Source organism: Capsella rubella, unplaced genomic scaffold, assembly GCF_000375325.1.
Source record: "Capsella rubella cultivar Monte Gargano unplaced genomic scaffold, Caprub1_0 scaffold_5, whole genome shotgun sequence".
In the NCBI taxonomy this organism is placed as follows: domain Eukaryota; kingdom Viridiplantae; phylum Streptophyta; class Magnoliopsida; order Brassicales; family Brassicaceae; genus Capsella; species Capsella rubella.
In genome coordinates, this window is record NW_006238919.1 from 944,074 (window position 1) to 957,826 (window position 13,753).

The following is a 13,753-nucleotide window of genomic DNA, read 5'->3' on the forward strand; positions in this document are numbered from 1 at the left end:
TGAAACTAATTGTGTCAAGGAAGCCAAGGTTACTCACAATTCACACCAACCTATATATGTTCTTCTTTGCTTCCATCACAGTAGCATGTGACCCCCGTTTTCTTTAGTTTCCAGTTCCCTCATTTTCTCCTCTGTTCTTTTTTTTTTTTTTTTTTTTTTTTTCATTTTTCTTATCTTTTACATGTTCCTGTAGAGTTTATTTATTGTGTCTAACCACTAACTCGCAAAATGGTGAGTGTTCTTGTCCAAGTTCTTCATCACTGATTTTGAATAACGTTAAAAACTCTTATTTAACTTGGTTCTCTAGGGTATTCACTTCCAATCTTATTTCCTTCTTAGCAAATACCGTGGGATTACTCCAAAAAATCACAATCCCAAATCCAATTTTATAATTTTACACATCTAAATCATCAAACGCGTTAGAGATTTATTTTTAAAAACCTAAAATTGTTGGGGAACTAATGCCACAACCATTCTCAATGATCTGTAAGTAGTTTTCGCCGTAGTCTCAGAGGTTTTGATCAATATACTGGTGGCTCTGGTGTCGAGACTGTTCTCCAAAGCTCCTCTAGAGTAGCTGAGGTATTAGATAGATGACTTGACCAGAGAAAATTCTTAATTACATTTCATCAATTGATTATGAGAGAGAGATATGACATACCTAAGAAAAATGATGTATAGTGTTTGTTACCGCTTTTGGAAAAAAATACATTAAATATGTATATATTGCGTATTGCGCGAGTCTACTTCTAAAAATTAATACAATGAATATGATTCTTGAATCTTATCTTATGTATGTGTGTGTGTTTTCATATGCTAGGATACACATCTCTGGTAAAGATATTGAGAGCGGGATAGGAAAACATGCAATCCTAGTAGAGAAAATTGCCAGTGCAATGCTAGACTTTCTCGATTCTTTACAAATATATATTTTAGGTCTTTGCCTCTCTTACAATGCTAAACTACCGCAATTCTCGTCGTCGGACGTGAAACCGGCGACGGAGTCAACTTCGAGTTCGTTTGACTGTCATTGAATGAGGAAAAAGACTGATCAGCGTCAAAACACGGTAATGGGGAACTGTAATTTGTTGTGCAGCGTCAAAATATATTCAGATTTATTTGGATATTTGATTATCGATTTAATTAATGATAACTGCGTAAATCAGTCGTCTGGGTAAGGAAGATAATAGTTTTTATGATTAAAGTAAAGACACAAAGTAGGCAATAATAATAAGTGGTTGTTGTTATAACTTATAAGAGACACAGAGAGAATCCATGTTGATGGAAGAGCAGAGCGACAAAGAAGGCAAGATTGCTTCGTCTTCGCCTAGATTAAGGAAGAAGAAGAAGAAGTGACGAGACAACGTTTCAAAGCTGGAGAAAGAAGAGAAGAGAGATGAATATAATGATCCAGCATCGATGGAAAAAGGAAAAAAAAGAAGAAGAGAGATTGATATACTCATGATCAACAACGATTTGTTACAAGAAATCATGTCGAAGCTTCCAGTGAGTTCCAAACAGGATCGTGTCTAAACACTGGGATGCATACGAAAGTCTAGGTATTTCCGTGAGAGACACGTTTTGCATCAGAAACCCCTAGAATTAACCTAAAATTAAGTTATACCTATCGAAGTTAAGTTTGTGCTGCTTTTGTGGAACTGGCCCAATACTATTCGGCCCAAAAGAGACCAATACAAAAATTCTGCGTCGTCTTCTTCCTCGTGGCCGTCAAATTTGAAAGATGAGTTTACAATTGCAGCCTCACAAAAACCTCATCTTTTCATCAAACTCAAACACTATTGCCTCTGCTTTGAACATCACAGAAAAAACAGAGACGTTGGTCGTGAAAACCATCCACGATGCTGCCTCCATCTTCATTGGAGCCCTAAAGTGTTGATAAAACCTTTCTATGTGGTCACGTCTCTTCATTGTTGAAGGTCAGGTGGACTGGTTACGTATTCAAAGCAGCGTCACTTCATTCATACAGGTACATTTTTTAATCATGTTACCATGTGAATAAATATATTTTCTTGGTTTGCAAACGTAGTTTTTAGTTTTCCCTGATTCATCCCAACATTCTCAATATATTTTAAACTCCGGCTACAATTTCTGGTATATAGTTAATTCAAATATCTATTTGTTATATCGTTAACGCGCAAGGTAAATTAAAGTAGACTAGACATTAAAAAAATTTATGTCATTTCCAATTAATTATGAACTATATCAATAAAATCTAAAATATTTATAACTTGAAATTATTTTTAAAAACTAAAATTGTCCCATTAGCTGTATATATAAGATTTTGCGACCACAAAAAGTTACAAACCTATAAAAAAAGGTATAATACATCCAAACTCAACAGTTTATTATCCTCAAATTCATAAAATCAAAAATACCCAAATTGAAATAGAACATAGAAGAACTCTATTGAAAACCGAACCAAAACTTATAAAAATAGCGGAATGAGACTCCAAACTCTAGAATATAACCGAATAAAACTGAACTGAACTTAACCAAATACCCAAATACCCAAGTACCCAAACACAAAGACCTAATACTAGCTAGCTCATTAAAAGAGGTACAAGCTCGGTACTCCAATACAAACAATATTGGAAACAAAATCGAAACAAAAGTCGAAACTAGTCCCAAACTCACCAAAACGGCAAAACTTAATACTTAAACTCATCAAAGAAATGAAAAAGACGCTTAAGATTACTTCACCACTTTCAGCAAACATTATTCGGGAGAAAATATCAACAATCTTCAAGCTTTAACCCATTTTTCCACTAAACATTATGATGACTACTTCATCACTTTCAGCAAACATTATTCGGAGAAACCATCTCAAAATCTAAATTTACAAAATTTAAAACTACAAGGGGAAATATCGGTTAAAGCTTGAAGATTGTGAAATATGAATTTGTGTGTTTTCCTAGCCAGAATTGAATCCTTGATTGCCTGTTCTTAACTCACTTTTGCTTTTCTTTTTTTACATTTTCCCCGGAAAATAGTTTATCTTCTTCCTTGAGTCCAATTACTTTGCTAACTTCCAGAGTAATTTTTTTGATGAAATCAGATTCAGAGCTGTCAAAATATAGTATACTTTAATCCATCAAACCCATCTTATCGCTTATTGCTTATAGCATAAAGAAAATTTCATCTTACCACGCGCATATGCATATATATTTTACTATAGAGAGCATAAAAAGCAAGGGGAAGTACCTTTCATGGCTTGAACGCAAACCCATCTTACTGCAGATGGACTCCAAGGCTTCTTTCCATTCCTTGATCTGTTTTCCACTAGAGGTTTCCGCGAGCGTCCAGAAGTTTTTACCAAATTCATTGCTAAGTTTCGGGTTTCTAACATCTTTTGGCTCCACCATGTAGAAGATTGGTATGACTATGAGCTTTTCTTGATCCACTAATTCCACCATCTTTACTAATTCGTCCAAACACCACTTTGTCTCTGAATACCTATACTTAATACAACGATAATGATTCTTGAATTTTATGTGCATCTAATACTAATGAAATAATTAACATCACATTGAGAACGTGAAAGAATAGTAGACAAACCTTGTAGAGAAGATGGCTAGTGCAATGCTCGACTCTTCGATTCTTACAAATAGATTGTTTAGGTCTTCGCCTCTCTTCTCGTCTTCGTCAATGAAGAATTCAATATCGTGCCTCTGGAAGGCATCGCGGAGGTGGCTAACAAAGTTGTGCCGTACTTGATCTCCCCGGAAATTAAAGAACACTTGAGGGACCTTAATTCTCGTGGGATATGAAACAGGCGACGGCTTCAAATTCAAGTTCGTTTGACCACCACTGAATGAGCGACAAGACTCGTTGTCAAAACACTGTGATGGGGAGTTGTAATTTGCTGAGAGGCCGCAAGACCGTAATGAAACGTTGGCGGCCTTATCGACTGCTATGATGCTGAACATGATTAGCAGCAAGAAACTGTAACCTACGATCATGTTCCTCTCCTCCGTATTAAAATTTCCCTTCTTCTTTTTATTTCCCTAAAAAGGAAATAATATCATCATTATTTTTAAAAGTCCAGTACATGTTAGAGCACCTCGTGAGACTTATTTTTTTATATCGCCCAATTCTACGTGTAAATGACATGCATATTTACTCCAAATATGGTCCCAAAAATCAACTTGATTTATATGTTTCTTTTGTTGGTTTGGGGTAGCAAAAGTTATAGCTTGATGAAACCTTTGAATCGGGCTTGAGAACGTGTCCTTATGCGAAAGAGGTATTTAATTAAATATTAATAATTTTATATAATTGGTTACTTAGTTAAATCTTAATTCTAAAACATAAACTGAACGACTCACAAAAAAAACAAGTGTGTCAAGACTCAAGAGTCTCTAAAGTTCTCTTTCCTACTATTTCATTTTTACAATATTTTGATTGTTTGAAACTCAGTGAAAAACCCTCGATGATAACAGTGCTTTAACAACATTTGTATTGGTGATAGAAATGGAGTGTTTCAGTCAGATTAAAAAATTTAATGATGAATTGTAAGTTATATAAGACTAGCAAATTGGAAAAATGTTACCAAAGGCTGTTTTTTAGTAAAATAATTTATTTAAATTAGGGTATTACCATTCTATAGACATAAAAGATCAAAAAATTAACTAAATAACCATAGTCTTTTTTTAATTAGTTCTCTCTCCTACTAGTGTAAAATAGACCAAAATAGCCTTATAAGGGTTAACAAAATTTTTAGCAGTAAAACAAACAGATATCCATAAATTATTTGTTTGTTTCTTTTTACTTTAACGGTATAATTTAACACAATAACAAATGATTTAACATGATAATGATAAGTTTACCATATAAATCGTAGTGTAACATGATACAATATGATTCAATATGTTGTGTTATATTTATGAGTCTTCAATTTTTTTGTTCATTACTGTTATTATTATCTTTACCATATTGTCTAACCCAATTTTGATAGAGTAATTATATTTTTATCTTATCATAATTAGCGGTATATACTATTATTTAACATGTTATTTCTATTGTTGATATTCATGATTATATAGTAGGGGTTAACATAAAATTCATAATACTTTGTATGTGATATAGTAAATAAGTTAACACGGTAAATATAAATTTATCACATAAATCATAACTTATCGCGTTACAATATAGTTTAACACGATAAATTTATTAAGTTATTGATATATTTTTTGTTATCACGGTATTCAATAGTTATTCATCCAACTTATCACATATTTTTACTTATATATTTGATAAATAATATTGTCGATACTTATTTCATTATCACGATAAATCATTTGTTAGATACCGAAGGATATTTTTGTCATTATAAAAAATTGAGGAAAGAGAACTAATTAATAAAAGAGTGATGCTAGATTCTTAATTTTTTATTTATCTAGGTATATACTTTTAAAACACCCAAATTAACTCTAATATATAGATTGTGAAACAAAAACAGTTAGGGCACAACTTTTCTATTTGGATCGGGCAAAATGTTGGGCTGACAATTCAAGAGGAGATTAAAATACACAAATGATTTCCTTATAAGACCACTTGTCTTGATGGTATAGATGTCTTATTTTCAGACATAGAATCAGATTTACCTAGCTAGGTTAAACATGACTCAAACTAGCAGTAAACTCATCATCGGTTAGTGGCTGCACATAAGGGTTATTATTGACGTCACTGAACAACGTGTTTGGATCCAAAAGATCACACGTAGAGAAATCTCTTTTTCAGTCATCGGAATTCTCACGTCATCCATCGGCATAAAGTTCTTTCCAAGTAAAAGAGAATCAAAACAACTCAATCACGTACAAGCTTTGGGAGAAGCAAGAAATATATACTAGGCTACAACTTCTATAAAACTTAAAAACTCGGATACAAATAGATTCTTTACTCGTCATTACACAACCACAAATACTATAATTTATAAGATTTTCAAAATTTTCTTTTACTGTTGTATCGGATTTGTTAGGTATGTATAAAGAATCGAAGAGATTCTTCTCTATTACGTTTTTCTTAAGATCTTTTAATTTGTCTAACACAATATTTCATTCAATAACTTAAAGAGACAACTTATTAGTAATTTTAGAAGTGTCTGGATATTTATAATTATTAGGACTAGATGAAACGTGTGTTGTGATTCCATATTCGTAAATAATTTTTGGTAAAACCCTATCGTTTTCTAAACTCTCAGGAAAAGAGGTGGTTGCTTGTTTATCTTTTTCCTCCGATTTGGATACAAAAACCTAAGATTTAACATCAACATCCTCGTCAGGTACTGAGGTACCTCAGATTCTAACTCCGATCCGGACATTAATTGGTGCAGGCGCTGGATTCAATGTTTAAAACAATCATGTTCACGCTAAGAGTGGTCACCGTCAATATCGATGGAAAAACATTTGGGTACAAGTGTGATCCTTTAATGATTAGGGTTTGCAATTTGTAGTTCGAGTGGTGGAGGAGAAGAAAAGCCACAAAAAGGGAAGAAGAGAAGAGATGAATATGATTATCCATCAATATCGATGGGAAGGAAGAAGAATAAGAAGAAGAAGTGAAGAGACAATGTTTCACAGTAGCTGGAGTAAAAAAAAAAAAGAAGAGATGAATACTAAAGGAAACACACCTTGCTTGCCCCATCTTTCTGAGATGAACCAATCTTCATCGGTAGCTTTCGCAAATTTGGAGGTTTTTTCTCTGCTCTCTTTTTTTTTTTTAATCCTTTTATCAGTCTCTGTATTTTAAAGAGGTGGGATGTATTTTAAAGAGGTGAGATGTATTTTAAAGAGGTGGGATCGATAAAGTGGTCTGATCCAATGGAAAAATGTCTGTGGAGCAAATATAGTATTGCATATATATAAAAGTTGAGTTTAGACACTTTTGTTTGGAGAAACATTTTAGTTATCCATTTATTTAAAAAATTAAATTATTTTTTTTGACTCCTATTCAAAATATCACTATCGTACATACTCTAAGACGTGTATATATATATATATACACCTTAATGCACGGTCGTCTAATTAACTAGAGATGTTGACATCATCCTCTCTTCGACGTTCAATACAGGTAGGGAAAAATCCGGTAGGCTGGGTATTTTTGTTAATTGATGTATTCAAAATAATTTTTACAAATACAGTATATGCTACAAAACACATGTAATGTTGTATTTAACTTTTGAACTTTTAAAGTATTTATGTATTATACTAAAAATTCTTTTTTTTTAATATTGAATGTTTTATTTGTATAAAAAGAACTTACATCTACGCTTTGTCAATTAATTTCCGTTCATTTATTCATTTTATTATTTATTTTATTATTTTTTCTGAGGATTTAAATCTTTTAATTATTTTGCTGATTTTGTTTTTTCAACTTTGGCAATCAGACAAAACTCATATATCTGACCCTATCTAAATGGTATTCTGAAAAATGTTGAGGTGAACACTAATTCGTACAATATGTCTAAAAATGATCCTCAACCTCATCTTTCAATGCTTATGTTTTTCAATTTCTGTTTTGGGATGAACATGTTTATGGTTTTTGTGTTGTCAGTTTTTGAGTTATATATGGGATAAAAGTATGTCTTTTGATATACATTTTGGGAATTTCTGTCACTGAATTTTTCCATTTCTTCTCCTTTAAAATTTTAGCTTATTTGTCCCTTTTGATTTTTTATATAATAAGACAATGTTTCTTCATAACTTTGCCTCACAACACTCTATGTTTTTTACATATGTCATTTTTATTAATTTCAAATCTAACATTTCAAATTTTTTTTTAATGATATTGTGTTATAAGTTATATGTTATATGTATAGTTTGTTTTTTAAAAAGTGTCATTGTTTTTATCTGAGATTCTTCCCATCTATGCGCCTATCATATTGCCCATCTCTCTCTCTCTCTTCTCTCTAAAGCATATATGTTTTTGGTTTGGCTCTCCATTTAAAGTGGTGGAAGATTTGCTCTTACATTTACATGTAACCCAAAAAAAACAAAAAACGATATTGAGATAATGATCGAGAAAAATTCCTTCGCCCCAACCATCCTCCCCGAAGAATATGTGCTTATTAGATGGGTTACTTTTTAGGGAAACTACAATCTGTAGACCCAGATAAAAAGAAAATTAAATATCTCTCTTCAATAAAATTTTATTTAGCTTCTAAATTTTCAGACAAAAATACCCCTATATATGATAACAAATAGTTTAGCAAGATAACGTAACAAATATCAATAAATTATATATTTTTTTTATCTAACATTTATACGTCATCAGTTTTTAACTTTTACAATATGATACAATGATTCAACACGATAATAAATGATTTATCAGAATAATTTCAATCTTACCATATAACTTATAATTTTATCGCGATACAATATCATTTATACTGTTAATAAATTATTTAGCATATTAAGTTTAACACTAAAAATTATTTAGTATGTTAAGTTTATAATGTAGTGGTTAGAGTTTAGATTTTGTAACTAAACGAAGTTATATTTTGGTTTGGGTTGACAAAATATTGGTTAGGGTTTAGATTTTATAATTAAATGAAATTATATTTTGGTTTGGGTTGACAAATAGTGGTTATGGTTTAATTTTTGTAATTAAACGAAATATAATTTCGGTTTGGGTTGACAAAGTAGTGGTTAGGGTTTAGATTTTTTAATTAACGGTTTGGGTTGACAAAATTAGAGGTTTGGGTTGATAAATTATCGCGATAACGGATTATTTAACCTGTTCAAAAATAAGTTATCGAATGCTATTAATCACGGATGAACATTGTTATCAAATTCTATCAATCACAAATAAATAGTGTTAGTCTTAATTTAACTGATAATATGTAAATTATCGCGATAACAAATTATTTAACATATTTAAAAATAATTTATCGAACGCTATGAACAGTGTTACGTATCCTACTCTCTTTTGTTTGTTTTGGCTAAATCAAATCAGGGTCAGAAATATAATTTTACGTTACTGCTGGTGAGAGAACTAATTTTTGGATTATTACATCCTTACTTTTTGTTTTCATTTTATCTAGATACCAATTTTTAACTCACCATACTTTTTGTTGGCATTATCTTAAATCAAACAAAGGGGTCGCCAGTGGCGTTGTGTTGTTGCAGCTATGGACAGGCCCAAAAATGTCTTTTCGCTAAAAAGACGTTGACAATTCAATTTAATAAAATACATTTAAATCTGAGTCATCTCGTAGATTCAAATTAATAAATTAGTTAGACATATATAATTTTAACACATGCGACCATTGTTCTTTACCGAGTCGGTAATCTTCTTCACAGTTTCTCAAACTAGTAATAGTGAAAGAGTTTGTAAAATATACAAAAAGCTTAACATAGTAGTAACAAGGAATTCCATTTAGGATTTGTTTATTCATTAGTGATTCAATTTCGCAACGTCCACCAATAATAGGAATGTTAAAAGAGGTACAAGCTCGGTCCTCCAAAAAAAAACCGGTTAGTAACAAAATCGAAACAACAATAAAAATACTAGTCCAAAACTCATCAAAATCCAATACTTAAGGAGGTGTTATTGATTTATTGATTTGTAAATCTACGTAGAATTTATGAATCCTTATTATTTTTAAAATCAAAATACATGAATTTTGAAATACAGTAACATGTTTTATCTTTAGATTTGAATCCTTCTCTTTTACACTATCAAATTCTTTCAAATCCATCTAAAACATACTGCAGATTTTAAAATCCAAAGACAAATCACTAAACAAATAACATATGATTTTAACTAGTATTTATAAATTATACAACCAATAACACATGATTTTGATAGTTATTTTAAAATCAATGATTGAATAACATATGATTTTTTTTGGATTTCCAAATCCATCAAAACTCAATGATCCAATAACTCCCCCGACACTTTTTTTTACAAAAAAAAAAATAAATCCCCCTACTCTTGGGTCCAAAACTCTGAAAGCACAAACAAATCATGAAAAATTATAGATGAGAATTGTATAATTGTATGAGCACAAACAAAGTCAATTATGTGGGCTCTAGGATTTTTTTTTGTTTTTGTTTTTTCCTCTTACCCTAGTGGGGGAGGTTAAGGCCATGAATGTTTGCAAAGTTTTTTAATGGTATTTAGATTATAGTTTTTAGCTTTTGGATTTTAGATTTTGGTTTATAGTTTATAGTTTGGGAAAAAAACTAGAATAACCCAAATAAAGAGATTAATTACTAGACTAACTTATAAAATATTTGGGTTAGATGAGTACTTTTCATTACAAAAACGCCCTTTTCTGCTTTGTTAGGAAAGAAAAAAAAGCCAATATTATCCTTTACAAAATAATCAGCAATTTTCGTAAAAATCTGTCGTTAAGGTTGTTAATGTAGTGACAGATTTATTTTTGTACGACAGATTAATTATAGAATGACAGATTTTCTATGACAGATTTATTTTGAATGACAGATTTGTTTGGAAATAGTTACGACAGATTTAATATTAGTGACAGATTAATTTTTTTATGACAGACTTTTAATGTAACGATGACAGACTTTTGTTATATACGACAGATTTTTGTAATGTATGACAGATTTGTGAAAATATTTGACAGATTTATTTTGTTAGTTATTTCAGATTTTTTTTCTCCAAAAAAAAACTGTCGTGTATTGACAGACTTGTTAACAGAAATTAAATTACTAGTTTGACTTATAGTGATGACAGATTTGTGTGAGGTTATGACAGATTGTAAAAATTTACTAAAAAACTGTCACTTGATAACAGATTTGTTAAACTTTATTAAAAATTGCTAGAATGACCTATGTATGTAATGGCAGATTTATTTATCTTGTGACAGTTTTTTTTTTTTGTAATATTTGTTTATGTAGCAACCTAATTGTAACATGTAATGACAGATTTTTTGATGGGTTATGACAGATTCTATAACAAATTTTAATGAAGGTTCTATGACAGTTTTTTTTTTTTTCCGAGTAGCGACATAGTGATTTTTTTTTACTTATTAAAACAAATTTTTTTAAAGATTATGACAGATTTATTACTATGTTATGCGACAGATTTGTATAAGGTGTAGCGACATACATTTTTAAGAGTAAGTGTTAAGTTTACCATATAAAACCGTAAAAAAATTAGGGTTTTTGGAAGTTACGTCTTGTTTTGTTTTGCCTCTCTTCCTCCTCCTCTCCATCGACTTTTGATAATGTTTATTATATTTTTGAACTTAACTTGTTAAATAATATTTATTTATGTATTTATGATAAATAAAATTTCCATTTAGTTTATATATATATTTTTAATATTTTCGTTCATAAATTTAGTAGAAAAAAATAAGATAAAAATAAACTTTATGTTTTGATTATTTCTATATTATGTATTTTTGAATGTTTTACGTAATTTTAATTTTTGAAATAAGATAAATTTGTTCATTTTATTATGACAGACTTAATATATGTGTGACAGACTTTTCTATTAATTGTCATTTTTTAGGTTTAGGTTTTTTGGACTTTTTACATAAATATTGTGTCATTCTAGTAATGACAAAAACAGAGGGTTAATTCAGTTATTTTTGGCCAAATTTGTGTCAAACTAGTTAAATTTCACTTTATGTTAAAATAATTTTAAAAATTAGAAATAGAAAAAAACAAAGTTCAATCACGTTAACAAAATGAAAAACTGATAAAAGTGGATTTTAGATTTTGTTTCCAAATTGTCAAAAACCATCAAAATCTAGATTCTCTACTTAGGATAATCTCTTTTCTCATAATTTTTATGGGGAATAAAGTAGATTTTTGTAAAAACTAAAACCAAAATCAACAACCATTCAAGGCCTAAAGATTAACATGCATATATTAGTATAAAAGTGATACTACGTGTTAAAGATTGGCTTCTCACATGTGAAAAAGTACTAAGCCCAAACCAAAAACCCAACCAAAAAAAAAATAGTTAATTGAAGACAAAAAAAAAACAAATAGCTAATTAGTTTTTTTTTTTCTGTGGCTCTATTCTATTTCATCATAGTCGACCAATTTTTTTGTTATCTGAAATTTTATAAAAACTAAGGTGGGATACAACTCATACAAGTTGATGTCCCCATAAACTTAAGTCCAAAATGTAAGTCATATTTTGGTTAAGTCAAGTGAAAAATGTGTTCAAAGAGTGACGAGTCTTATCCTGGACATTTTGTAATATTTCGTTATGCTGTTTCAATTGTCTGTAGATAGACGTTGAATTGTGATCGCACTGTGTAAACAACAACAAGTTTCAGTTTAATAAAATAGAAACTGAGATTTGGGAATTAGAAACAGAAATTTGGGATTAGATGGAGCAAGCAATGTCACGGGAAGATCACGGAGGAGAAAGGCACCATCGCGGCGGTGGAGGTGATGGCTGTTGAGATTTTTCGAACTGTTCTATATATGTAGAATCAAACTTTATGAAGAACTAGAATCGTTCTCAATCATGAAAAACCAAGGATCTCGACAAGGGATTAATTAGCTTGTTAAGTACTAAATGATTTTTTCGATAGGTGAAGGATTTAATAGTTTAAACACAAAACAAATTAAAGTCGTTTAATAGCTTAACGGAATTTGTTAACATTGATTTAAGGGCTTGTTAAAAATAGGTGCTGTAATAATCGAAAAACGAAAAAAACATGATCGATAATTGAAAAATTAGTTTTCCCTACTCTCTTATAACCAATTTACACAACTAACCCTAAGCTAACTAAATAATAAATATATAGGTTCTGACATATGCTATAAAAGAGTGTAGTGTAAGGTTAAATTTTATAAATAACTTTCTGACTTGTTCTGACAATACTTATAGCATTCGAGAGGGACATGTGTATTAAATAAACTTATTTTTAGCATTCGATAATTTATTTTTTAACATGTTAAATAAATTGTTATCGCGATAAGTTACATAATATCTGTTAAATTAATGCTAACACTATTTATACTAATGATATATTATGTGCTAAGATATTTAAATATTTGAATAATATTCGTATGCACATGGTAAGATAGTTATTATACGGATAATATTTATATCAAGATGCTAAGTTAGTATGCTAAATTATTCAATATTCGATAAATTATAATTTTAGCATGTTAATTTATTCAATATCTGATAAATTTAAATTTAACATGCTAAACTATTCAATATTCGATCAATTAACGATTTTCTCCTATCCACATGTCTCTGAGTGAAGTAGCCAAAGTTTTATTTATGACCATCAGATGATTCTTCCTCTTAGATAACATATTAAAAATATGCATAATATCGTATGCACATGGTAAGATAGTTGTTATACAAATAAGTTTTATATTAACAAGATAAGTTCATATGCTAACTTATTCAATATTCTATAAATTTCAATTTATCGAATATTGCGGTTCCGAAAAACCTTCGTCTTGCTCCATACTCTTAGCAGATCTTGCAACAGTCTTCAAACAGCTACCGAACCGCAACGGAGAAAGACTAAGACACCATGAGACTTTCGACCTCCACGACCCTCAATCAACACTTTTCCACTCCCAACACCACCGGAAAAGAGATCGGAGCTACAGTAACGGTGTATAAGGCTCTGGTGGGAATTTGTGAGAGAAGCTAAGTTGTTGAGAGTCGGAAGTTTGAAGCTTTTCAAGACATGTTTCAGCTCCAAAAGGATGGGAAGGTAGCGATGGTTCTGATGATTGATTTGGTAGTGAACGGCAGAGTTAAGTGGAGGATCAATAGG

General features: G+C 30.5%; 1 long non-coding RNA gene across 1 annotated transcript; it reads left to right on the plus strand.

Moving 5' to 3' along the window:
* Positions 1-1,772: 1,772 nt before the first annotated feature.
* Positions 1,773-4,174, plus strand: LOC17887213. The gene is made up of 2 exons (XR_002833948.1): positions 1,773-1,987; positions 3,259-4,174. It is a non-coding gene; the product is annotated as an uncharacterized LOC17887213 (long non-coding RNA).
* Positions 4,175-13,753: the final 9,579 nt, after the last annotated feature.